Source organism: Tachyglossus aculeatus, chromosome 11 (genome assembly GCF_015852505.1).
Source record: "Tachyglossus aculeatus isolate mTacAcu1 chromosome 11, mTacAcu1.pri, whole genome shotgun sequence".
Lineage (NCBI taxonomy): Eukaryota > Metazoa > Chordata > Mammalia > Monotremata > Tachyglossidae > Tachyglossus > Tachyglossus aculeatus.
Window position 1 is genome coordinate 70,163,481 of NC_052076.1, and position 27,302 is coordinate 70,190,782.

Here is a 27,302-nt window from a genome sequence, read left to right on the forward strand (position 1 = left end):
ACTTGTACTTCCCAAGCACTTAGTACAGTGCTCTGCACACAGTAAGCGCTCAATAAATATGATTGAATGAATGAATGCCAAAGGAAAAGTCAAAAGACTTTAGTCATGATTGTCACAGATGACATAGGGAAACCTGGGCTAGGGAACCACAGTAGCAGGTTCATTGAACTACACCTTCCTGACATCCCATGAATGTCATATGATTGAACACCAATCAGTCAATCAATTGTATTTACTAAATGCTTTCTGTGTGCAGAGCACTATACTAAACACGTGGGAGAGTACAATATAAAATAGAGTTGGTAGACCCATTTCCTGCTCACAAAGAGTTTACAGTTCTGAGAGGGACACAGGACACTAATATAAATAAACTATGGATGGACAGGTGCATAAGTGTTGTCGACCTGAGAGAAGGGTGAATAAAATGTGCAAATTCAAGTTCAAGGGAGTGGAAGAGGAAATAAAGATTTAATTGATGAAGGCCTCTTGGAGGAGATGTACTTCTAATAAGGCTCTGAAGGTGGGGAAAGTGATCATCTGTCAGATATGAACAGGGAGGGAGTTCCAGACCTGAGGCAGGACATGGGCGAGGGGTCAGTAGCAAGATAGACAAGATTGAAGATCATCCAATCAGGGACCATTTAACACTCCTGAGGTGTGTCAGAGCGGAAAGAGCGCCTACCACAAGTGCGGACAGTGGAGTGCCAAGGAGGAATCCTGTTCTTATTCTCGCAGTCTAGCTGGCTACTGAAACCAAATGGAAATGTCAAGACAATCGGTTGCTCCAGAGCCCCCCTTACCAGTAGTCTGCTGGACTAGTCACGCGCTAAGTGCAACTGAGGTCTTCCAACAGAGCCATGTTGTTGGTGATGGTATTGGTAGTGATCGGACCGGGATGATGATCAAGATGCTAATGAAGATAGTGATGGTGATGATGGCGATGAGTTTTCTCTGCCCATCCTAACTGGTACATTGAGTTCCCCCAGGCCCCCAAGAGCCTATATTTCATTTTCATCTTTCCCCAGATGTAAAACAAATATCTGGGGTAGGGTATGCGAACTCTGTTTTGCCTCTTTCCATAATGATCTTTCCTTCCTCCTTGTGGAGTGCATCACTCAGAGAGCTGAGAGGAGGCAGGGTCCCATTTGAAGTTTCAAGATTCAAGCCAGGAAAGTGGCATGGTGTAATGGATAGAACATGGGCCTGGGAGTAAGAAATGTCGTGAGTTTTAATCCCGGCTCCACTACTTGTCTGCTGTGTGGCCCTGGGCAAGTCACTTCACTTCTCTGGGCCTCAGTTACCCCACCTGTAAAATGGGGATTAAGACTGTGAGCATCAAGAGGGACAGGGACTGTGTGCACCAGTGCTTAGAACAGTGCTTTACCCGTAGTAAGCACTTAATAAATGCCATTAAAACAACCCAATTTGCTTGTATCCACCCCTGTGCTTAGTACAGTGCGTGGCACAGAGTAAGCGTTAAATACAGCAATTATTATAATTATTAAGTCTAGAGATCCCCTCATTGGACACTGACTAATCATCATTATGAGCCCAGGAATCCCATGGGAGGAATAAAGACAGAGAACTATGGCCCTGTGTTCAATGCAAGTGCCCCTGATGCCAAATGAATCCCAGTAACTCTTCCCTGCCAACCTCACCCATTTCTCACCAGAAACAGTCACCTTTCAGAAAGCACTCTGGGCTGTTGTGAGGCTCAACTGAACAAGCTTCTAACTCCCTAATGGAGCCGATGGCATCTCCCACCACTAAGGAGGTTTCTTTCTGGAGCAGAAGTAGAAAGCTTCCTGATATCAGAACCGCACTCCTGCCATAGGATGGATTTAATTTTCAAGTAATTCAAGGCAGCCCCTCCCCAGGCTATTTTTAAATCCAACCTGTAACTGTAATTTAATTATCACTGGGAAAACTGGGAGAGGGGATTAAATGTAAAAAACAAAGCCACTTCAAATTTGAGGCTCTTCAGAGACAAATGGTAATCAAAAATGGCCCAGACTGACTCTTTCTGCCCAAGACCCAGCCCTTGGTTTTTACAACATCAAAAAATTCAGGCCCTGGCATAGCCAATGAATGTGGCTTGTGAAAATCCCTAATGGTTTCTCTGCAACATCAACTCCAATCTGATTTAAGAATTTCTATTAGTAGTGAGGAGAGAAGATGCCGAGAGAGCACAGCTGGAGCCAGAATCCAGGTGCAGTTGTCAGTCCTGGCTGTTAGAAAAATCCCATTTTGACCTGAAATCTGAGTAAATTTCTCCTGGAATTGATTGAGAGAAAAAAAAACATGAAACCCTACCATGTCTTTCTTAAAAGAGTTGATTTTCTCATTATAGCCTCCTTTTGGATAACCCAGCTGCCCACCAGACTACCCCCTGCCACCCAAGTCAGCTGCCCTTCCTGTCTTTTTGATGAACCACGTGCTGTTCCCGAAAACATTGGGCAGTTTCGGTGTGCAACTAGGAAAAGAGATTTTAAGACCTAATCTGCTGTTGCTTTAGGAAGATCTGCACTGACTGTGCAGCTAAGGTGTGGGTGGGATTTGAAGATAAATATCTTGCCAAACATAATAAGTATTTCATCCATGCGAGCACAGCTTTCTTTTTGTATATATTTCTGACCGTGCTCAGATGTTCCAAACTGCCTGTGTATGTGTTATGTGAGTGTGCGTATGAGTTCCAAGAGAACTTTCACATAATATGAGCTACCCGTCGTTTCTTCCTCCCTTAATGCACAGCAGAAATCCAGCGTTCAGAAACCCAGCAGAGGACAAGAAGACAAATTTCATATATAGAAAGAAGAAGCAGCGTGGCTATGTGGAAAAAAGCACAGGCTTTGGAGTCAGAGGTCATGGGTTCAAATCCTGGCTTCTCCAATTGTCAGCTGTGTGACTTTGGGTAAGTCACTTAACTTCTCTGTGCCTCAGTTACCTTATCTGTCAAATGGGGATTGAGGCTGTGAGCCCCCCGTGGGACAACCTGATCACCTTGTAATCTCCCCAGTGCTTAGAACAGTGTTTTGCACATAGTAAGCACTTAATAAATTTCATCATTATTATTATTATATATAGTCCAGCAGTTGACCAAGGCTCCAAGCCATCATCAATTTGTACTAGGAAGAAAGCAAAATGGTAATTACCTCTGATTAAAGGTTGGGTCTTCCTGTAACCAGACAGGGCCCCAAAATGAAGCAAATTTATCCCAAGGGTGATGAAGCAACAACTGGTCCACTGTCTCAGTCTGTATTTCTGGGAAAATTGGCTCCCTCTGACCCTTACATAAGTCTGTAATGTGGACTGGAAAATAGGAAGCAGGACCAGGGTGGTGATATTCCAAGGACTAATGTCTTCAACACCTCTCAGGGTTACACCTGGAGAGTTTCCAGTACTCTCTACCTATGGGAGGGAGAGTCAAGCAGAGGCATATCCATTCCATTCCATTTGGGCAGTGGCAGAAATCCGGCTGAAGACGTTAACAACTAACCCACAGTTTCCTTCCTTAATCCTCTGGGTTTCTGGGCCTCTCTATAGAGTGATTTTTCACACATTCATGAACACACACGCACAAACATTCACACACATTCACACAAACACACATACACACACAATGATCTTCTTTCCCTTTTCCTTTCCATTCTCTCCTCCGCATATCTTACAGGCTAAGACATTTTAATACCAGGAAAGAAGATTTACAGAATAAAAAAAAATCTACTTAACGGCAAGAGTCCTCTCAGAGCTGTAAATATTCATAAACATTTCAACTCCTCTCTACCCATCACAAACAGAGCCGCCAATGACACCCCATGCGCCTTAGGCGTTGTTCTAATAAGTTAGGAACAGCAAAGTGGAGGGGGATATTTTTAACTTTGGGAGTTTTCAAAGGCTGTTTTCAAGTGCTCCAGGGGAACGGGCCACGTGGGATGCTTGCTGGGAACCAGGAGAGAGGCGATCAGAGGGCTAGGTCAGATCTGAAACACTGATTGAGGCGAGGAGAGTCTATCTTTCATTAAATCACCACCATCCACGAGACAAGTTGGAACCAGGACGGAGATGCAGTGAGCTGCCCCCCCCCGAGAATAGCTTTACCTTCACCACCCCTGGTGCCACTGCAGGAAAGTTCATTCATTCATTCAACTGTATTTATTGAGCACTTACTGTGTGCAGAACACTGTACTAAGCGCTTGGGAAGTACAAGTTGGCAACATATAGAGATGGTCCCTACCCAGCAGTGGGCTCACAGTCTAGAAGGGGGAGACAGAGAACAAAACAAAACATATTAACAAAATAAAATAGAGTAAATATGTACAAATAAAATAAAGTGCTAGAGGGCAGATTATGAGGCAGGTTGAAAAGAAACTACCACCCTTAGATAATGGTTCACAGATTCATTCATTCATTCATTCAATCGTATTTATCTAACGCTTGCTGTGCGCAGAGCATTATTTTGTTAATGATGTGCATATAGCTTTAATTCTATTTGTTCTGACGACTTTGACACCTGTCTACATGTTTTGTTTTGTTGTCTGTCTCTGCCTTCTAGACTGTGAGCCTATTGTTGGGTAAGGGACCGTCTCTATATGTTTCCAACTTGTACTTCTAAAGCTCTTAGTACAGTGCTCTGCACACAGTAAGAGCTCCATAAATACTATTGAATGAATGAATGAATGAATATACTAAGCTCTTGGAAAACACAATTCGGCAACAAATAGAGACAATTCTTACCGAACGACGGGTTCACAAGAGAACCTGAGCGTGAGCACCTCTGCATGTGTCAATGACTTTGACATATGTTATGAAAACACCTTTGGACAGCGAAGGGTCAGAAGCTGAATGAATCTTGGGCTTCGTGGAGCTGGGGGTCTGGGCAGTGTCAGGCAGATCTGGCACATACTGACATTATGGCTAATCATCTTGCCCTGGGAAATGCAGGTTCCAGAGAGGAGGAGAGGAAAAGATCCTGCTGCACACTTAGCTCCTTTTAAACCAGAGAACTGATTTGCCTTGCCTTGGGGGCTGTATTCTATCTGTTTTTACTTTTTATTTTAATGGGATTTGTCAGCTATGTGCTAAACACTATTCTAAACTCTGGGGTAGATGCACTATAATCAGGTTGGACATAGTCCAGAGTCCAGAGTCCATGTCCCACATGGGGCTCACAGTCTTAATCCCCATTTTACAGATGAGGTGACTGAGGCACAGAGAAGTGAAGTGACTTGCCCAAGGTCCCACAGCAGACCTTGCAGGTGGAGCAGGAATTAGAATCCGGGTCCTTCTGACTCTCAGGCCTGTGCTCTAACCACTAGTCATAATAATATATAATAATAATATTTATTATGATCAAGTTTTAGTACAATGTAATATTACACACTATTATTATATAAGTATACTTATAATAGAGTAGTAGCCTTATAATGGCTATAATAGAGTAGTAGTAGAGTAGTATTATTATATAAGTATACTTATAATAGAGTAGTAGCCTTATAATGGCTATAATAGAGTAGTAGTAGAGTAGTATTATTATATAAGTATACTTAGAGTAGTAGCCTTATAATGGTATTATAATGTTTATTATCTTTATAGCATTTATTGAGAGCCTACTGTGTGTGGAGAACTGTAGTAAGTACTAGGAAAAATATACAGAGTTAGGCATTGGACCCAGGCCTGCCAGGGGCTCACAATCTAAAAATAGGTTGGGGAATGGTTTGGCTACAGGCACGGTAGGAAAGATGAAATAATATAAATGCTAAAACATCAACAAAGACAATATAGTCCCACAAGTCTGGTGGAAAGGGGGGGGCCCATAAAAGTCTTCTAATATCTGCTGAGGGTGTGCGTGAAGGCTGCTTAAATCCCTGCAACCCTGCATGAACAGTACCAGAGAAGCAGTGGGGCCTAGTGGAAGGAGCACAGGGCAAGGAGTTAGAACACCTGGGTTCTAATCACAGCTCCACTGTTTGCCTGCCACATGACCCTGGGAAAGTCACTGAACTTCTCTGTGCCCCAGTTTCCTCATCTGTAAAATGGAGAATCAATATCTAGCCTCCCTCCCCTTTAGAATCTGAGCCCCATGTGGTACAGGGACTGTATCCGACTTGAATATGTTGCATCTACTCCACCTCTTACAACAGTGTTTAGCACAGCATAAGGACTGAACAAATACCACAACTATTATTATTATTACTGTTACGATTATCATAATGCCACCAGGTCATGGGTTCTAAACCTGTCTCTGCCACTTGTCTGCTGTGTGAGTGTGGGCAAGTTACTTCACTTCTCTGGGCCTCATCTGGAAAATGGGGATTGAGACTGTGAGCACCACATGGGATAGGGGCTGAGGCCAACTCGATTTGCTTGTATCCACCCCAGCACTTAGTACAGTGCCTGGCACAAAAACAAATACTATCACCATCATTATTATCCCTGCTAACATCTCATGCCCACCAGGTACCCCAGCTATGCACACAGCCCACTGTGGAAAGGTGGGAGTAGCACTGGTGGCATCAGGGCCCCAAGGCATGGCCAGGTAAAATAGCCTCGTGTCATCCCTGAAGCACATTTGCTGGCAATAGTCATGTTTTCCATGTTTTAAACACTTGGTACTGATATAAAAAATATAAAATAATAGAAATGCTGAACAGCAGCAAAGACAATATAGTCCAATAAGTCAGCCTATAGCACTGATGTCCACATCCATAATTTATTTATTGATATTAATGTGTGTCTCCCCCTCTGGACTGACTGTAAGCACCTTGTGGAAAGAGAAAGTGTCTACCAACTCTGTTGTTTTCTCCCAGTGGCTTAGTACGGTGGTCGGCAGAGATGCAGCAAGGCTTAGTGTCAAGGTCATGGGCTTGGGAATCAAAGGATCATGGGTTCTAATCCTGCCTCCGCCACTTGTCTGCTGTGACCTTGGGCAAGTCACTTAACTTCTCTGTGCCTCAGTTACGTCATCTGTAAAATGCGGATTAAGACCATGTGCCAAATGTAGACACAGCATGGCTCAGTGGAAAGAGCCCGGGCTTTGGAGTCAGAGGTCATGGGTTCAAATCCCAGCTACACCACTTGTCAGCTGTGTGACTGTGGGCAACTCACTTAATTTCTCTGTTCCTCAGTTACCTCATCTGTAAAATGGGAATTAAGACTGTGAGCCCCCCCTGGGACAACTTGGTCACTTTGTAACCTCCCCAGCACTTAGAACAGTGCTTTGCACTTAGTACAGTGCTCTGCACACAGTAAGCACACAAAAAGCGCTCAATAAATATGATTGATTGATTGATTGATTGATTGATTGATTTGCACATAGCAAGCGCTTAATAAATGCCATCATTAAATGTGGGCTAGGGACTTTGCCCAACCTGATAGCCTTCTATATACCCCAGCACTTAGAACAGTGCTTGGCACATAGTAAGCACTTAACAAATACATAATAATAAAAATTGCTCAATAAATACCACTGATTGATTGATCTCTACAGCCATAGAAAGCCAATGATCCATCCTTGGTGAAGGCGGCCCCTTGGTCAACTAAGGTGACTGGTCTGGTCCTGGTGGATGCCCTAAATTCTGAGGCTTTCCCAGAGCCAGAGTCCCAAAGCAGCTCATTTCTGGCTCTGCTGATTTAACCATTAAGTAATTGAACTAGGAAGAGTTTCACATTCATTGCCTAGATATAAGTTCCTCTTGAGTATGTTTCTTTGAATTAGTTGTTATTTAATATACAATAACTGTCTTATTAAATGTAAATTAATTGGGTATGTGGGATACTCTCCTGAAGGCTTCCTCTATTTGCCTCTGCCATGGGAGCTTTGCCAAGATCTCCCTAATAACCCATTTGCAGATTACTTTCCCACAAGTGCGTGGCTGGGGTCCTTGCAGTGAGTTATTGCTGCTGTAAACATTAAAACAATGGACCACAACAGCCTATTAATCACATGACCATTCATCACTTTCCCTAATCTCCCCCGATCCCTCCCTATCTCCCTTCTGCACCCATTCCAGAAGGAAGACTGGGAAGATTACAATATGAGGGCAGGGAAAGAAAGGCCAGAAGAGGACCAGGAGAGGAAATGAATTACTGGGCAGGGGAGAAGGCTGCTGGCCACAGTTAATGGATGAGTTGCAATTTGTCTGGCTTCCTCATGAAAGAAATCTCGCAATCCATGTGGGCTGGGCCCCTTAGAGAGGAGTGTGATTGGTGTTTAGTCTTATGGAATACGGGCAAGGGCTTTCTCCTATATATCCCCATGCCAAATCCTTAATTTCAAATAAGTCTGTCAGTCCTGTCAGCGGTGCTTCTAGAGAGAGGCTTGGAGTGTAGGCCTTGTGGGCCCAGCTGGGCACTACCCTGGCTCCTGGGCCCATGGCTATCCCACCTTGCCCTGGGCAGCCGAGAATCTCAAGCAGCTGTGTCTCCTGCTAGTGAGTTCCATGCCTGTGGCCCTCAAGGCTTCCAGTAGAGCTTGGAAGACAGCTGATATTTCAAATACCCCTCTCACCACGTTATATACTCTGGCTCTTTTAGTGTTTCCCATTCCCATTCATAGGAATAGCACAGCAGTTTCAATATCACCCTTCAATATCCAAGTAAAGAGGTCAGAACAAAGGAGTCAAAGACGAAGTGAAACCCAACCTCAAATACTATGCCCCAGGAGAGATTTGGTGGGAATCGTCATTAGCAGCAGATGGGCCAGGTTGGCATATGTCAAGCAAGAACAAGGTTGCCCTCCCTGAGAAGAAACTTTGAGAAGGGCAGCAGGAAAACAGACAGATTTCAAAAGAGGACTAGATGAGTAGGAGCAAATCTGGCAGTGCAGCACAAGACCATTTTTCCTGAGCCCAATGTGGAATGGGCAACTGTTCACACAGGCATTTTCAGCAGATGTGGTGGGGCACCTTCTTGAACTGCGATGGACAGCTAGGTGTAGTACTCATTATGTGATGCAGCATCAGTCAGGTTCTGTTGGACCTCCCCGGGTATAAACTAATCCCAGGGTGATTGGGAAGCAGCCATCACTCTTTCAGGCAACCGGGATGCTAATTTACAAATTCCTGCTTCCCTGCACTAAATGCCTCTGTGGCCTCCTGAAGGAGGGAATGCAGCTTCCAAAAGTGCCTCCCATACTCCCAGGGCATAGATTATGCCGGAGGATTGGGCTCAATGCACAGCAAATGATTTCCTCTTTCTGGTTGTAAACTGCGTGAGTAGCAACAACGGTATTTTGGGTAATTTAGCTCCCGTCATACCTCCCTCTACTGATGGTGCTAAAATCGTAAAAATGGCAGGTTGAATTTTCGTACCCCTAGAATTAGCCTCCTCTCTCCATGCCCTCCCCTACTCTCTTTTCCAGCTTGCTCTCCAGGGCTCCCTCCTGCTGGGAAGGCTGGCTGGGAAAAGAAAAGTTAGAGTCACTTTCACCACAAACACTGGGGTGCAAATACCCACTATTAGTTACTGAAACTCAGCACTCTTCCTGGGTTGGGATGAGGGGAGAGTTTTGGTTCCAGGCCTCACTAGTGGGTCAGACCAATGGTGTATTTTTTCCACTCCTGCCACTTCGGCACATACTCATTACCTAAGCATTTTGGTTTCCTCTCAGGATCGCACCTGGAGAGTTTCCAGTACTCTGCCAATCTCGGCTATGGGAGGGAGAGTCAAGCAGAGGCGTGCCCATTCAATTCCTTGCTTGGACCGTGGCTAGAGAGTGGAAGGCAATCTGCTACAGGTCAAAACTCACCTGTACTGGGCAGCAGGGTCATGGGAGAGGTGCATGGAAGAAGGCAATGGTTAACCACTTCCATATTTTTACCAAGAAAACTCTGTGGATACACTTCCAGAATGACTGTAGATGGAGGTGGGGGGCTCTGGGATTGATGTTTCCACTATGGGCCAGAGATGACTCAATGGCATAAGACACGACAAGCATATTGTCTTCAGCACTAATGACAACCTCTTTAATCAACCAGTGGTATTTATTGAGCAATTACTATGTGGAGAGCATTTTACTCAATGCATTAAAATCTGCTGCTTCCCCCTTCCTGAAATTAATTTTTGTGTTTGTCTCCCCACAGTAGATTTTAAGTGCTCTGACAGCAGGGATCATGTCTACTAATCCCACTGTACTCTCTTAAGTACATAGTTCAGGGCTCTGCATAGAGTAATGGTCATTTGTTTGTTAAGCACATGCTATGTTCCAAGCAGTGTACTAAGCTAATCATGTTGGACAAAGCCCATGCCCCACATGGGGCTCAAAGTCTCAATCCTCAGTTTATAGATGAAGTAACTGTGGCACAGAAAAGTTAAGCTTTCCCTTCAAAGCCCTACTGAGAGCTCACCTCCTCCAGGAGGCCTTCCCAGACTGAGCCCCCTCCTTCCTCTCCCCCTCCTCCCCATCCCCATCCCCCCCACCTTACCTCCTTCTCCTCCCCACACCACCTGTATATATGTATATATGTTTGTACGTATTTATTACTCTATTTTATTTGTACATATTTATTCTATTTATTTTATTTTGTTAATATGTTTTGTCTTGTTGTCTGTATCCCCCTTCTAGACTGTGAGCCCACTGTTGGGTAGGGACTGTCTCTATATGTTGCCAACTTGTACTTCCCAAGCGCTTAGTACAGTGCTCTGCACACAGTAAGCGCTCAATAGATACGATTGAATGAATGAATGAATGAATGATGAATGAATGAATGAATGAATGAAGTGACTTGTCCAAGTTCACACAGCAGACAAATCTTGGAGCTGGGATAAGAACCCAGGCACACACCCTTTCCACTAGCCCATACTGCTTCTCAAATAAATTCTCAGTTAATTAAATCCTTTAGGAGGTATGAGATTGAAGAGCAGCCCCTCCTATCCAACTGAGGAAGCCCATCCCACCAGAGATGAACTTCAGGTTGTCTTTACTGTGTTCATTGTGCCTCAGAAAACCAAGAGAAATGAAGATTTGGGGTTAATTTGTGCAACAGTCTCTGAGAAGTACTCACCCAACCTATAGGGGAAATACTAATGTTCTCATTAGAAGGCTTGATTACTGCCATCAGCTTCCAATTCTTTCCATTTGACATTCCATTTCCGACTTCAAACCAATTTCTCTTTTTAAATATGAGATGGTCCCAACAGGTATTCCTGACCTCTGAAATGTTTATTATTTTTCCCACTGTCCACACAGGTTAAATGGTCGAAATACAAATCTTTCCTCCCATATACATAACACACTACCACACACACACACACACACACACACTCACACACACACTCTCTCTTCTCTCTCTTTCTCTCTCTTTCTCTCTCTCTCTCTCTCTCTCTCTCTCTCTCCATTTTGTCAGCTCTCCAGGGGAAACCAACTGGAATGTACCACCACAAATTCTATCTATTCAGCCACATCCCAGAAATCCAGGGACATATTCCAGATGCTCCTACACTTTCCATCCCACCTTCTTCACACACCGACACAGACACCTCCTCCCTCCCCCTCAGCACAAACATACAAGCATCTCTACAAGTAAAATCATAATCATATCTACAAGGATAATCATACTGAAGCAGGCACAGAAGCAAATCTTGTCCCTAGCATAAGCCGAGTTCCAACTCATGCCCCAAAACAAAGACTCCATCAAGTACATTTGTGGATTTTTTTTATATTTCTCAAACAAAATCTAAACTAACCAAACCTTCCTGCTTACAAACACACACACACACACACACACACACACACACACACACATATACTCACACAGAAGCATCTCTACAAGTATAATCATACCTAAAAGCAGGCGCAGAAACAAATCCTGACCACAGCAAAAGCCCTGTATTTCCTTTCCAACTGATGCACCAAAACAAAGAATCCATCAAGTATATTTGTGGGTTTTTTATGCTTCCCATATAAATCTGAACTAACCAAACCTCCTTGACTCTACAAACACACACACACACACCACCACCACCACCACCCCGACACTTCGTCCCTAAATGGATGGAATAGATAGACATAATAAGACAAAGAAAAGTATCCAAGGCATCTGAAACAGCTTTTACTCAGGTACCAATCAATCCCCAGAGTCCTTCTTTACCACTCAGCATCCCCAGGGAGGAAAGGTGAGATTCTGTTTGAGGTAATTGGTATTTCAGTTCAGTTTTGTCTAACTGATCGCAGGGAGTAGGAGGTTTAGTGTGAACTTCTGTTCTTATGCAAAGATCATTATTAAGTGCATGGGAACCAAGGGCTAGTCTCTGCCCTGTTATTGACTACTGCGTGACTTTGGGCAAGACATTTCATATCCCTTGGATTCCTTATCTGAAAATGGGGATAAGATAGAGAAGGAAGGGGGTTAGAGAAGCAGCATGGTATAATGGAAAGAGTGCAGGTCTGGGAATCAGAGGGTCTGGGTTCTAATCCAAGCCCCACCACATGTCTGCTGTGTGACCCTGGCAAATCACTTAACTTCCCTGTGCCTCAGTTACCTCATCTGTAAAATTGAGATGAAGACCGTGAGCCCCATTCGGGACAGGGACTGCGTCCAATCTAGACTGTAAGATCATCATAGGCAGGGAGCATGTCTGCCAACTCCATTTTATTGTACTGTAAGTGCTTAATATAGTGTTCTAGAAATAAGTAAGTGCAAATACCATAAAAAACGGATTATCTTGTAACTACCAAAGCACTTAGTACAGTGCCTGGAACATACGTAATATTAAAAAAAATAGATTTTGAGCCCCATGTGGAACAAAGACTAAACCTATTCACAGAACGTTGTGTTTAGAGAAGCAGCATGGCTCAGTGGAAAGAGCACGGGCTTTGGAGTCAGAGGTCATGGGTTCAAATCCCGGCTCTGCCAATTGCCAGCTGTGTGACTTTGGGCAAATCACTTAACTTCTCTGTGCCTCAGTTACCTCATCTTTGAAATGGGGATTAAGATTGTGAGCCCCCTGTGGGACAACCTGATCACCTTGTAACCTCCCCAGTGCTTAGAACAGTGCTTTGCACATAGTAAGTGCTTAATAAATGCAATCATTATTATTATTATTTACCCCAGGACAGCACATACAAGACACTTAATGAATGCTATTTTTAAAAATAATCATTATTAATACTCTTACCTCTCTGCACAACATTGCTTACTATTATACCTGAAGAAGAGAAAGATGAGGAAAAAAGGGAAGGGGAGGATAATATCCAGGTCCAAATGTATAGAGAATGACAACTAGCTGTTTTCCAGATGCACTGCTGGCAGATCAGGGGGAAATGTGAAAAACTTTCAGGATAAAAAAAATTAGGTTAGATAACAGAAAAGATCTCTAGCCTCGAAGAGTTGTGAGATATTAAAATATGTCCTGAAAGAGGATGTGTAACCTCATTTTGAAGAAGAGAAAAGATACTCATTTATTTTGGAAGATTTAGCATTTGACAATCTATCCTCTAGACTGCTAGCTTGTTCTGGGCAGAGAATGTGACTGTTCGTTCTAATATTCTACTCTACCAAGAGCTTAGTATGGTGCTCTGTGCACAGTAAGTACTCAGTAAATAGAATTGAATGAGATTTGATTGAATGAGCTTGCTTATAGAGAGAAGAATGGTTAAGGTGTGGACATTTCCAGATGTGGTATTCCAGTGAAAAATTGAATCCAAGATGAAGTGGACCTGTGGAGTTGCTAGGATACCTGACAGTTATATGACAAATAATGATCTTAAGATGTCACAGTATCCAGGGATGTAGAAATGGAATGACAAATTGGAGTGTAGAAGCAGAAAAACAGATCAACTGTTGTTGTTTGCTCTGCCCTTGCAATCATCCACTCAGCAGCTCTCTCCAGATGTGAGGTTGGGAGACAGTCTATTAATGCTCCTAAGGAACAAAGCATATCTCTAGCGCTCTCTCTATATATTTATCTATCTCTCTCTCTCTTTTCAACATCCATCACGCAGCCAATGCATAATAATCAATATTCTAGTTGAATTCAAATATTACACCTCTGTGAGCACTCTCACCATGTATACAAGTAGCTGAGAAGGGAATGGACAGAAACCAGAAGAGGATGGAGAGAAAGGGATAGAAATCTTCTCTCTCCATGGGCCGCCTCCTGGTATATCATCAGAGACCATTTCAGAACACCCTGGAGAAAATTGATTGCCAAGTCATACAACTAACTTGTGGCACTAAGAAAAGTAAATAAGAAAGCAGGAAGGGTGGGAGGACAAGTACAAGATGATTAGCTGCGTAAACATCTAAATCAATACCTGTTTAGAGTCTCCAGAGAATTGGAAATCAACGAGGTGAGCCAGATCAATGCCAGGTTTCTCCTGGGATTCAGTAAATCTCTAATAACTGAGAGAGGACCTCTTTCTGTGAAAATGGAAATGAACCGGAAATTTTATGGAATAAATCTACCGTGAAATTAACTTGTTATTTTAGGTACCCCCCAAAAACCCCAAAAGCCTCTCAATACAATTTAAATAATCAAGTAGAAAATAGTAGTCCTTACAACCGAAGGGCCATTCCTTTAATAGGAAGCAGGACAGGGCCAACCTGTACTTAGAAGAATCCCAGACTTCTTCCCATCCAGTGGGACCCCTTTGACCACTGTAGGGATGGAAGGTGAGTGGGAACAGACCAGATCCAGGAATCAGAGACCATGGGTTTTAATCGTGGCTCTGTAACTTGCCTGCTGTGTGACCTGGGATAAGTCACTTAACCTCTCTGGGCTTCAGTGTCCTCATCTGTAAACTGGGAAATCAATGGTATTTATTGAGCACTTACTGTGTGCAGAACACTGTACTAAGCACTTGGGAGAGTATAATATTACAATATAATAGACACATTCCCTGCCCACAATGAGCTTACAGTCTAGAGGAAATACCTGTTCCTCTTATTTAGACTGTGAGCCCTATTTGGAACAGAAACCATGCCTGACCAGATTATCCTGTACCTATCCCAGCACTTAATCAAGTATTTGGCACATAGCAATCACTTAGCCAATGTAATAATAATAAAGATGATAATGATGATTAAACAACTCTAAGGGAATTTCAGCATTGAGGACAGAATTTTGATGGCCGTGATCACCAAGTTAACTCGGGATTGACTGACAGAAGGGACTCCAGGGGGATGGAAGGAGGTAGGAGCCAGGGCAGGAGTGCAGGGCCTGGAGTAAAACACTTGAGCCAAGCTGAACAGGAGAACACTGATGGATTTTTGGTCTTTTATTAAAATCCATGGGGCGAGCCAGCTGAATTTAGCAGCCAAGCTCATCCCTCTGCTGTCTCTCAGCTCCTGTGTTTCAGCCAAAACTGTTTCATGTTTCTGTCATTATGTTTCTCAGGTGTCTTTTCTCAATATAGTAAACTGTGATTGGAGTTGTTTGTGGAAGTTTTACATTCCCTCCTCTCTATTCATACTCTCTCCTGAACTCTTGTTTTCTGTCACCTGCCCTCTCACCTCCCCTGAGACCACTTTCCTTCCTCTCCTTCCCTCCTACCTTTACTCTCCATATTTAAATTAAGTTGTTGGGGCTTCTGAGGGAGGAAATCAATATGTCTCCACTCTGTAATCAGGGGCCTTATATCTAGGAGATTTACAGGAAGGCCAGTGAAATTTTAATTAATGTAACTATTTCCCTTCCAGGCTCTTTTCTGACAGAGGAAATGCCAACCTTGGCCTGACAGAAGTCACAGACCTGAACTTCCATCCCGTGCTGTCCTTAGTTTCCTCCTCTGACAATGACTCCAGAGCTGAAAGAAGTCAGAATGGAAACAGAAATGGGTTTGTGCAATTGTCAGTAAAGGATGTTTAAATGGAGGTGCCAGGAAAGCAGTAAACTTCAGAAGAAAGACTGTTATAGGCTGGCTGACTGAGCAGAAGACCCATTTGCCTTTAATCAGGACCTATTTTCAATGGGTCCCTGACTGACATATAAGGTGAAGAAATCCTTTAGAGTAAGGGTGAGACTCTGCAGGGTAAACAATTGACCGGCTCAGTAGCCTGAGAGTCCCAATTCTAGCCCAGGCTACTGATTTTTAGAAAGTGTTTGGGTAAGTTCCAGCTCCTTACTCAGACCAGAAAATAAAGTCTGGATCCCCCCTTCTCAGGGATGTTTCAAGTGCAACTCTTCCTACCTGGGTGGTAATCTGTTTGGTCCAACCTGCTCAAAATCATCCAACCCCATGTTTCAATCAGAGGTACTTCAGATAGTAACTGTGGGATTTGTTAAGCACTTACTATGTGCCATTCACTAGGGTAGAATCACTTCAGTAAGATTAGACAAGTCCCTGCCCGACATGGGACTCACAGGCTAAGAGGAGAAACAAGGTGATGATGATGGTGATGGTATTTGTTAAGCGCTTACTATGTGCCAAGCACTGTACTAAATGCTAGGATAGACACAAGGTAATCAGGTTGTCCCACATGGGGCTCACAGTCTTAATCCCCATTTTACAGATAAGGTAACTGAGGCCCAGAGAAGTTAAGTGACTTGCCCAAAGTCACACAGCTAAGTGGCAGAGCCAGCATTAGAACCAATGCGCTCTGACTCCCAAGCCAGGGTTATTTCACTAAAGCACGCTGCTTCTCTACATATATCTCCATTTACTAGATGAAGCAATGGAGGTAGAGAGAAGTTAACACCAAGTTTATACCACAGGCAAGTGGCAGAGCTGTGATTAGAACCCAGGACTCCTGACTCCAAGCCCTGTGGTGTTTCCACTAGGTCACCTCGCTTCTCAACTAGGATCTAAGCAATATCAACTTGTTAAGTGCATCATGGGCCATCACCAAGGCCTGATGGGTGCCCAAATAGCCACAGAAGCTGGGTGAAGCATCCTGTGATGAGTTCCAAACTTTCACTAACAATCAAGCAGCACAGTGTTCACAGGCGTCCAAACCACCCAGGGGACAGCAGGTCAAATTCCCAGAGAATGAACACAAATGCAAGAAATTTCATGGCAACACTTAGGCAGCCCTAATAGTGTAAGAGCACCCAGATGCCTCTACCCATGTGACCAATGAGTGTCTCTACAAGATAATTAATACCAGGCAGCCCTTAAAACGGCAAGCGGGTGCTGCCTGAAGAAAACATCAAGACCAGTTTGAGGAGAATAACTTAGAGATCAACAATAGCAAAATGAGGAATGTTTTAACATGTTACAGACCCTCATAACCCTGACAAAATGGGTGCTTACTACAAGCTGCATCATGAATATGAGCAAGATGAGGGACACGGAGGAAGAGTTGGGGGATGCAAGGCTGAAAGCAATCAATCAGTCATATTTATTGAGGACTTACTGCATGCAGAACACTGTACTAAGCACTTGGAAGAGGACACTATAACAGACATGTTCCCTGCCCACAGTGAGCTTACAGTCTAGAGGGGGAGACAGACATTAATAAAAATAAATATACGACAGATATGTATATAAGTGCCGTGGGCTGAAGGGAGGAGTGTATAAAGGGAGCAAATCCAAGTTCAAGGATGATGCAGAAGGGAATGGGAAAAGAAGAAATGGGGGCTTAGTCAGAGAAGGCCCCTTGGCGGAGATGTGCCTTTGATAGGGCTTTAAAGGTGGGAAGAGTGATTGTCTGTCAGATATCAAGAGGTAGGGAATTCCTGGCCAGAGACAGGTTGTGGAAAAGAGTTTGGGGGTGGGTTAGATCAGACTGAGGTACAGTGAGTAGGTCAGCATTAGAGCAGTGATTCAATCAATAAATCAATTACATTTAATTCATTCACTCATTCAATCATATTTATTAAGTGCTTACTGTGTCCAGAGCACTGTACTAAGCACTTGGGACAGTATAGTATAACTGAGTTAATAGACACATTCCCTGATTACAATGAACTCACAACCTAAAGGGAGAGACAGACATTACTCATTTATTCATTCTTATTTATTGAGCACTTACTGTGTGCACAGCACTATACTAAGCACTTGGGAAAGTATAATACAACAATAAACAGTTGACATTCCCTGCCCACAACGAGCTCACAGTGAAGTGGGGAGACTGACATCAGTACAAATAGATAAAATTACAGATACGTACATAAGTGTTTAGGGTCCGGGATGGGGGAAAAGCAAGGAGAGCAAGTCAGGGTGATGCAGAAGGGAATGGGAGATGAGGAAAACTGGGGCTTAGTCTGGAAAGGCTTCTTGGAGAACATGTACCTTCAATAAGGCTTTAAATTGAGGGAGAGTGGTTGTCTGAAGGATTAGAGGAAGGAGGGCATTCCAGGTCAGAGGCAGGATTTGGGCTAGGAGTTGGCGGCTAGACAAGTGAGATTGAGGCACAGTGAGAAGGTTAGCACTAGAGGAGTGAAGTGTGAGGGCTGGATTGTAGGAGAGAAATGAGGTGATATAGAAGGGGGCAAGGTGATGGAGTGCTTTAAAGTCATTGGAGAGGAGTTTTTGTTGACATGGAAGTCACCACTGGAGTTTTTTGAGGAGTAGGATGATGTGTCCAGAACATTGCTGTAGAAAAATGATCCAGGCATCAGAGTGAGGTATGGACTGAGTGAGGAAACGCAAGAGGCTGGGAGGTCAGTAAGGAGACTGATGCAGTAATCCAGGCAGGATAGAATAAGTGACTGTACTAATGTGGTAGCAATATAGTTGGAGAGGAAATGGCAGATTTTAGTGATGTTGTGAAGTTGGGACAGACTAGGTTTGGTGATAGATTGAATAAGTGGGTTGAATCAGAGAGAGGAGTCAAGGATAACACCAAGGTTATGGGCTTGAGAGACAGGAAGCATGGTGGTGCCATCTACGATGATGGGAAAGTCAGGGGGAGGAAAAGGTTTGGGTGGAAAGATAAGGAGCTCCATTTTGGACTTGTTAAATTTGAGGTGATGGGAGGACATTCAAGTAGCGATGCCTTGAAGAAAGGAGGAGATGTGAGACTGGAGAGAGGGAGAGAGAGCAGGGCTGGAGAGGCAGATTTGTACATGAATGTACATTAATATAGAGAAATAAATTTTTGACCTGTCCATAAGCGATGTGAGACTGTGGGGGGTGAATAAATGGAGCAAATTAGGGTGAAAGGAGTGGGAGAAGAGGAAATGAGGGTTTTGTCAGGGAAGAACTCTTGGAGATGTGCTTTCAATAAGGCTTTGAAGGTGAAGAGAGTAATTGTTGGATATGACGAGACAATAAAGAGGGAGGGAGCTGTGGGCCAGAGGCAGGATGTGGGTGAGAGGTCACCAGAAAGTTAGGTGAGATCAAGGTACAGTGAGTAGGTTGGAATTAGAAGAGCGAAGAGTGCATGCTGGGTTGTATTGGGAGAGCAGTAAGGTGAGGTAGAAGGGGGCAAGGTGATTGAGTGTTTTAAAGCCAATGGTGAGGAGTTTCTGTCTGGGGCAGTGGATGAGTAATCACACTGGAGGTTCTTGAGGAGTGGGGAGAGATGTAAGTCTACACTTGTTGAAACCAAGCCAAGGGCTTTGGGCATCCCTCACGGGTAGACATAGATCCACCCTCCCAGTTCAATGCCACTGAAAAGTACAGATGGTATTCCAGCTGAGATTAAGGTGGGGGTGTGTTGTTTCGTTGCCTGAACAGGCTCTTCCTATGGGAAGCCATAGGGATGTCACTGTATCATCAAGTACAAGGGGAGAGGAGCGGGCTGAGGAAACTTCAATGGGATCTCAATGCTCTCTATTTGTGGCAAGAGAGTTGCCAGAGTCATCTTGGACTGACAACTGGTGTAGGTCATTCCAGAATTTCCATGCAGACAAGTTACAGTGGGCCACGATCTTCACTGTATAACAGATACAGGAGAAGGGCAGCTGAAAACATCGAGAAATCTACACAGTGCTCACAGACCTTTGCAAAGCATTTTATCATCAGCAGATCTGGACTCTGGCAATTAATGAAAAAGTTCGACTGTCCTGAGAACTATATCAAAACATGAAGATTACTCCATAATAAAATAGCTGACTGGGACAAAGTTGGAAGTGCTTTGTCAGATCTTTCCCTTTCATCACCAATTATAAAGAGCAGGAGGGGAGGTAGATACTGAGACACCTGGGCCTAAAGATGAGTGGAGGCGGGGAGGAGGCCTGCAATTTCAATGGGGTGTCTTGCATCCCAGTCCCCTTTTTGTCCAACTGGTTGTCACTGCACGCCTGACTTGATACCACTTGGTGACGAGCATTCTGGAGATTTAATGACCCAGCACGGACAATAATAATAATAATAATAATGGCATTTATTAAGCGCTTACTATGTGCAAAGCACTGTACTAAGCGCTGGGGAGGTTACAAGGTGATCAGGTTGTCCCATGGGGGGGCTCACAGTCTTAATCCCCATTTTACAGATGAGGTAACTGAGGCCCAGAGAAGTGAAGTGACTTGCCCAAAGTCACACAGCTGACAATTGGTGGAGTCGGGATGACCCTTGCCAACCCCAACTCCCTCCAGGACACTGGCCAATTCACAACTATCCCAGTCAAAAACACTACTACCTCATTCTAAAAAGCAGGAAGTAAGGTATTGACTACGGCATAGCCAGAACCTCAACTTTTAATTCGCATATGTTCTTCTAGGATCTGTTCCAGCCATCAAACTTCCCGAGTATAGTTTTATGTTGTTTATTAAACTATTAAAATGTTAAAATTCAACGAGTCTCTAGTGAACTATGAAAAACCAAAACATTGTAACAGAGGGTCCAACAGCAGTGTGGGCTAGTGGAAAGATCATTCATTCATTCATTCAATCGTATTTATTGATCACTTACTGTGTGCAGAGCACTGTACTAAGCACTTGGGAAGTAAATATTGGCACGGTCAACCCAGGTTCTAATCTCTACTATTCCTCTTCTGTGCTATGTTACTTAGGGCAAATCACTTAGCTTCTCTGTGCTTCAGTTTCTTCATCTGTAAAATGTGGATAAAAGCCTCGTCCTTCCTCACTCTTAGGCCAGCAGTCCCATGTGGGATTGGCATTGTAGTCAGTCTGGTTATCATATATTCAACTCTCACTTGGTAGAGTAAGCGTTTAATAAATACCGCTGCCTTGATTATCATCACCTCATAATCCTTTTCGGCTCACCTAGTATGAAGCTCCTCTCCTAGGGTGGTCTGTGACTCCTAGTGAACCCGGCAGCAGCACATGATAGAGGGCAAAAGTGAGTTTATGCTGCTCGTCTGCAATCACTGTGTGAGGAGAGACATCTTCTGCCAGGAAAGCAAATCACATTTTCCTTCAATGACAGCCCCAGGGACTTCCATCAGCTGAGAGCCAGGAAAAGCGCTCAGATGACACACCGCGTTATTCAAGGGCAAGAAGGACACATCCTATTCCAAACTGGTAAACATACTAAAACCTACCCTCAGGCCCCAGCTTCTCTCTCTGGGCCCAGGGGAATAAAGTGAAAGAAAATAACAGTCAGTCAGATCCCAGGCCCGGAAGCACTCATTTGTGTCATATCTTAACCCCTGTATTTTTATCATCACCCTTATCCTCAATCTTTAAATTATTTTGTTGGAGTATTTATAGGCACCACACATTTCTCAATCCATATATATATATCATATATCATATCATATATCATATATATATATATATATCATTCATCAGCCTATTTTACAGTATAAAACATTGAGGCACAAAGAAAGCCCTTCACCACAGAAAAGGAGGATTGGGACTGCTTTTCATCACCTTTAAAACCAGGAATTCATGGGGTCTGGTCCCAGTGGGGGCCAGAAAGAAGGAAAAGTAAGAGCCTTTTCTATTCTGCCAGAAACCAGGGATGAGAGGTTGCCCAGCTGGTCTGGCCTGGATCAGCCCCAACCCAAGGAGGTTCCCTGTCTTGTTTCCACCTCCCTTTCCCAACTTTGGTTCATAGTTATGGATGCCTGACACACTCTTCACGCTTCAGCCTTTCTGCAGCTTGGGCAGGTTTTATCCCTGGGAAAGAGAAGTGAAACACTTGGTGTTGGGAATAGATATAGCTTAGTCAGATTGGACACCATTCCTGCCCATAAGTCTGGGTTCATGGTCCTAAATTTATCAAGTGGTACCCTTCAGAATTCAGTGCTGAGCTGAGTTATTGATGATCTGGACACTCCAACTAAATCATATTCAATAATCAAGTGGTCTGCCCTTCCTTGGATACAGGAAGAATTGTTCCCCTGAAGAAGGATCTTCCATTAAAGCCCAAATTCCAGCTTGGGGATACTGATAGAACTTCAAAGGTGCGGCCTCAAAACTCAGCTCACTGACTTTCTCTGGAGCCAGATCTCTCAGGTCATGCCTCTGCTCATGTCCAGAGAATCAAGTCACCATTTTCTTGAGGTGCATTTTCCTCCAAGAGCTTCTGACTGTAGCAGGGGCAATGGATGGGCCATCCTCCTGCGCTGATGATAAATCACCTAAACCAAACCAACTCAGGGCAGATCACTTAAAAGTGGAAATCCTCAAACATTCCTAAAGTCAAAATTAGCCTGAATCCAAATCCAACTGTGTACAATACCCAGAGCGAATAGCAAGGAATTTCATTTTATCTTTTGTTCAGGAACCTTGAACGATTAGACCAGTTCAATTTTTTTAAGCAATTTTATTTCAGTTGCTTTATCTTTAGTGATTTGTTATACCACCATTCTCCCCTATTTCCCTTTTCAATCTAAAAGAAACTCCAGCCAAACAGATAATGATGAATCCGTGAGCAGGCCTTCCACCATGTTCCGAGATCTTGAGGGCAAGGGGGAGAGAGGACTTGAGGGATTAAATTGCATTCAAAATAATAAACTATCATCTTGAAACGAGTGTTCCAATTGAGTTTTGATGTAAACACTAATATTTTCTCCACTCGGCTATTCTCTTCTCAAGAGATCTCATGTATATTTCACTATGTGTCCTAACTACTACCACAGTCATACATCATAGGATCTGAGGAAAAGGAACCTGATTTTGAAAACATTATTCTTTTCAAGATTTATCCTCTCGTCTTGACCACCTCTTCCACTGAAAGGAAGACGTTCTCCATAAATTATTTTAATGTCTCATGCAAAAGGAAAGCCCACAACCCCGCTCCCTTCCACATCACAAACTTCCTGCAGAGTTAAATTGACCTGGCGTCTGTTTATTGTTCATTTTCTTTCTCCCTCCTGGGGTCGAGCAGAAATGGTCCCAAGAGGATTTGAAGAGATCTCAGAAGGCCCTCAAGGGTAGAAACTATCTGGTTAAACCCTCTGTGAATTCCCTGGGACAGAATGAAAACAAGTGAGGAGGAAAGGAGAAGGAGCGTGGCCGTATGGAACGAGCAGAGGCCTGGGGGGTCAGAGGACCCTGGTTCTAATCCCAGCTGTGTCTGCTGTGTGGCCTTTGGGAAGTCACTTAACTTCTCTGTGCCTCCATTATCTCATCTGTAAAATGGGGATTAAATCCTTCTCCCTCTGATTTACAGGCACTGTGTCCAATCTGATTATCTTGTATCGCGCCCTGCACTCGATACAATGTCTGGCACATAGTAAGGGCTTAACGAGCACCATTAAAAACAAGAAAAAAAAAGAAGAGGACCTAGAAGAGAACACTACCCTATGACAGTAAATTGTGAAACTATCATCAAAGTTTGGATGCATTTCCTAGAACTTTCAGTTCATGGGCATTAGAAAGTCTGGTTGAGATCATTATTGACCACCTGGCAGCAGTACAGGAGGCGGGTACCATCACCCTCATAATGGATCACTTCTCCCGAGAGAATTTCTTCCTGGGAGGGCCATTTTCCCCAGAAATTCTCAGCCTTCTCCCCAGACTGGACCACATATTGTCCTGTCCCCACAAAAGAGGTGGGTTTAGTTGCTACCTGCCACTTGAGGAGAGGATCACTAACAATAATAATAATAATAACTATGGTATTTGTTAAGCACTTACTTTGTGCCTGGCACTGTACTAAGCGCTGGCGTGGATACAAGCTGGATGAAGCGAGAAGCAGGGTGGGTCAGTAGAAAGAGCACAGGCTCTTACAGACCACTTGTCTGCTGTGTGACTTTGGGCAAGTCACTTAACTTCTCAGTGCCTCAGTTACCTCATCTGTAAAGTGGGGATAAAGACTGTGAGCCCCACGTGGGACAATCTGATTACCCTGTATCTACCCCAGCGCTTAGAATAGTGCTTGGCACATAGAGCTTAACAAATGCCATCATCATCATTATTATTATTATTACAAGAAAATCGGGTTGGACACAGTCCCTGTCTCATGTGGAGCTCATAGTCTCAATCCCCATTTTACAGATGAGGTAACTGAGGCACAGAGAAGTGAAGCAACTTGCCCAAGGTCACAGAGCAGACAGGTGGCAGGCCTATGAACTTCTGTCTTCCAGGCCCATGCTCTATCTACTATGCCATGTCAATAGATGGCATTTTTCCCAACTGCCAGGGAAAACCAGAAAAAGACTAATAAGTTTATTCATTCATTCAATGGTATTTGTTGAGCACTTACTGTGTGCAAAGCACTGTACTAAGCATTTGGGAGAGTACAATATAACCACAGACATATTCCCACCCACGATGAGCTCACAGTCTAGAGGGGGAGAGAGACATTAATACTAAAAAAAGATAAACAAATAAATAGGTCATCTCAGGCTCAGATATGATGGCCACACTTTCCTTGCTGGGTCTATTCCATATAATCAATCAATCAATTAAATCATTTGTTCAATCATATTTATTGAACTCTTATTGTGTGCTAAGAACTTGGAAGAGCATAATGCAACAATAAACAGACACATTCTCTGCCCACAATGAATATAAAAAATGAATAACAGATATGACATAAATGCTGTGGGGCTGTGAGGGGGGAAGAATAGAGGGGGCAAGTCACGGTGATGCAGAAGGGAATGGGAGAAGAGGAAGAAAGGGGGCTTAGTCAGGAAGGCCTCCTGGAGGAGATGTGCCTTCAATAAGGCTTTGAAGTGGGGCAGAGTTAACTGTCTGTCAGATCTGAGGAGGGAGAGTGTTTCGGGCCAGAGGCAGGATGAGGGTGAGGGGTCAGTGGTAAGACAGGAGAGATCAAGTCACAGCGAAAAGGTTAGCATTAGAGGAGCCGAGTGTGCGGGCTGGGTTGTAGTAAGAGAGTAGTGAGGTGAGGCAGGAGGGGGCAAGGTGATGGACTGCTTTAAAGCCAATAGTAAGTAATAATAATAATAATAATAATAATAATAATGACGGCATTTATTAAGCGCTTACTATGTGCAGAGCACTGTTCTAAGTGCTGGGGGGGATACAAGGTGATCAAATTGCCCCACGTGGGGCTCACAGTCTTAATCCCCATTTTACAGATGAGGTAACTGAGGCGCAGAGAAGTTAAGTGACTTGCCCAAAGTCACACAGCAGATATGTGGCAGAGTCGGGATCTGAACCCATGACCTCTGACTCCAAAGCCCGGGCTCTTTCCACTGAGCCACGCTGCTTCAGGAATCTGAGGCAGATGTGGATGAGTAACCACTGGAGTTCCTTGAGGAGTGGAGTGACATGTCCTGAATGATTTTGTAGAAAAATGATCCGGGCAGCAGAGTGAAGTATGGACTGGAGTGGGGAGAGGCAGGAGGTTGGGAGGTCAGCAAGGAGACTGAAGCAGTAATCTATGTGGGATAGGATGAGTAACTGTAAAGCAGTGTGGCTCAGTGGAAAGAGCACGGGCTTGGGAGCCAGAGGTCCTGAGGTCTAATCCTGGCTCTGCCACTTGCCAGCTGTGTGACTTCGGGCAAGTCACTTCACTTCTCTGTGCCTCAGTTACCTCATCTGTAAAATGAGGATTAGGACTGTGAGCCCCGTGTGGGACAACCTGATTACCTTGCATCCCCCCCACCCCTAGGGCTTAGAAAAGTGCTTGGCGCATAGTAAGCGCTTAACAAATGCCATCATCATCATTATTATTATTACTAACTTGGTAGCAGTTTGGATGCAGGAAAGGGCAGATTTTCATGATTCTGTGAAGGTGGGGACCGACAGGATTTAGCGATGGATTGAATATGTGGGTTGAATGAGAGAGAGGAGTCAAGGATAATGCCAAGATTATGGGCTTGTGAGACAGGAAGGATGGTGGTGCCATCTACAATGATGGGAAAGTCAGGGGGAGGACAGGGTTTAGGTGGGAAGATAATAAATGGTATTTCTTGAGTGTTTACTGTATGCAGAGTACTATACCAGGTAGCTTGGGTGAATATAATAAAAACACAATCCAGATGCTGTCATGTCCAGAATCATGAGAAGCAGTGTTGCCTAGTAGATAGAGCAAGGGCCTGGGATTCAGAAGGACCTGGGTTCTAAAACCGCTCTGACACATGTCTTCTGTGTGAACTTGAGTTATAATAATAATAATAATAATGATGGCATTTATTAAGCGCTTACTATGTGCAAAGCACCGTTCTAAGCTCTGGGGAGGTTACAAGGTGATCAGGTTGCCCCATGGGGGGCTCACAGTCTTCATCCCCATTTTCCAGATGAGGTAACTGAGGCACAGAGAAGTGAAGTGACTTGCTCAAAGTCACACAGCTGACAATTGGCGGAGCGGGACTTGAATCCATGACCTTTGACTCCAAAGTCCATGCTCTTTCCACGGAGCCACGCTGCTTCTCTAAGTAAGCACTTAACTTCTCTGTGCCTCAGTTACCTCACCTGTAAAATGGGAATTAAGACTGTGAGCCCTATGAGGGACATGAACTCTGTCCAATCTGATTAGCACTTAGTGTTTAATAAATAGCATAATTATATAATTATAATATCCCAGCACTTAGTACAGTGCCTGGCACTTAGTAAGTGCTTAACAATTACCAGTAAAAGAAAACATCATGGCCTAGTGGAAAGAACATGGTCCCAGGAGTCAGAGGACCTGGGTTCTAATCCTGACTTGCCACTTGCATGCTGCGTGACCTTGGGCAAGTCACTTCACTTCTCTGAGCCTCAGTTTCCTCAACTGTAAAATGGGGATTCAATACCCATTTTCTCTCCTACTTGCACTGTGAGCCCCACGTGGGACAGGTACTGTGTCAAAAACAATTAACATGTATCTACCCCAGTGCTTAGAATAGTGCTTGACACTTGGTACATGCTTAACAAGGATGATAATAATAGCAATAGCGTAACGGATAGAGCACAGGCCTGGGAATCAAAAGGTCATGGCTCCTAATCTCGACTCTGCCACTTGTCTGCTGTGTGACCTTGCGCAAGTGACTCCACTTCTCTGTGCCTCTGTTACCTCATCTGTAAAATGGGGATTGAGCTTGTGAGCCCCACGTGGGACAGGGGCTGTGTCCCTCCTTTTTGTATCCACCCCAGTGCTTCGTACTGTTACCTGGTACATA

At 44.0% G+C, this 27,302-nt stretch overlaps 1 protein-coding gene and 1 non-coding gene across 2 annotated transcripts in view; one reads left to right on the top strand and one right to left on the bottom strand.

Annotated features, from left to right (window-relative positions):
* Positions 1-27,302, bottom strand: part of OPCML (opioid binding protein/cell adhesion molecule like) — a 1,278,294-nt gene that overhangs the window by 669,685 nt on the left and 581,307 nt on the right. The window lies entirely within an intron of this gene.
* LOC119935293 lies at positions 9,598-9,735 on the top strand. The gene has a single exon (XR_005453180.1). It is a non-coding gene; the product is annotated as a small nucleolar RNA SNORA7 (small nucleolar RNA).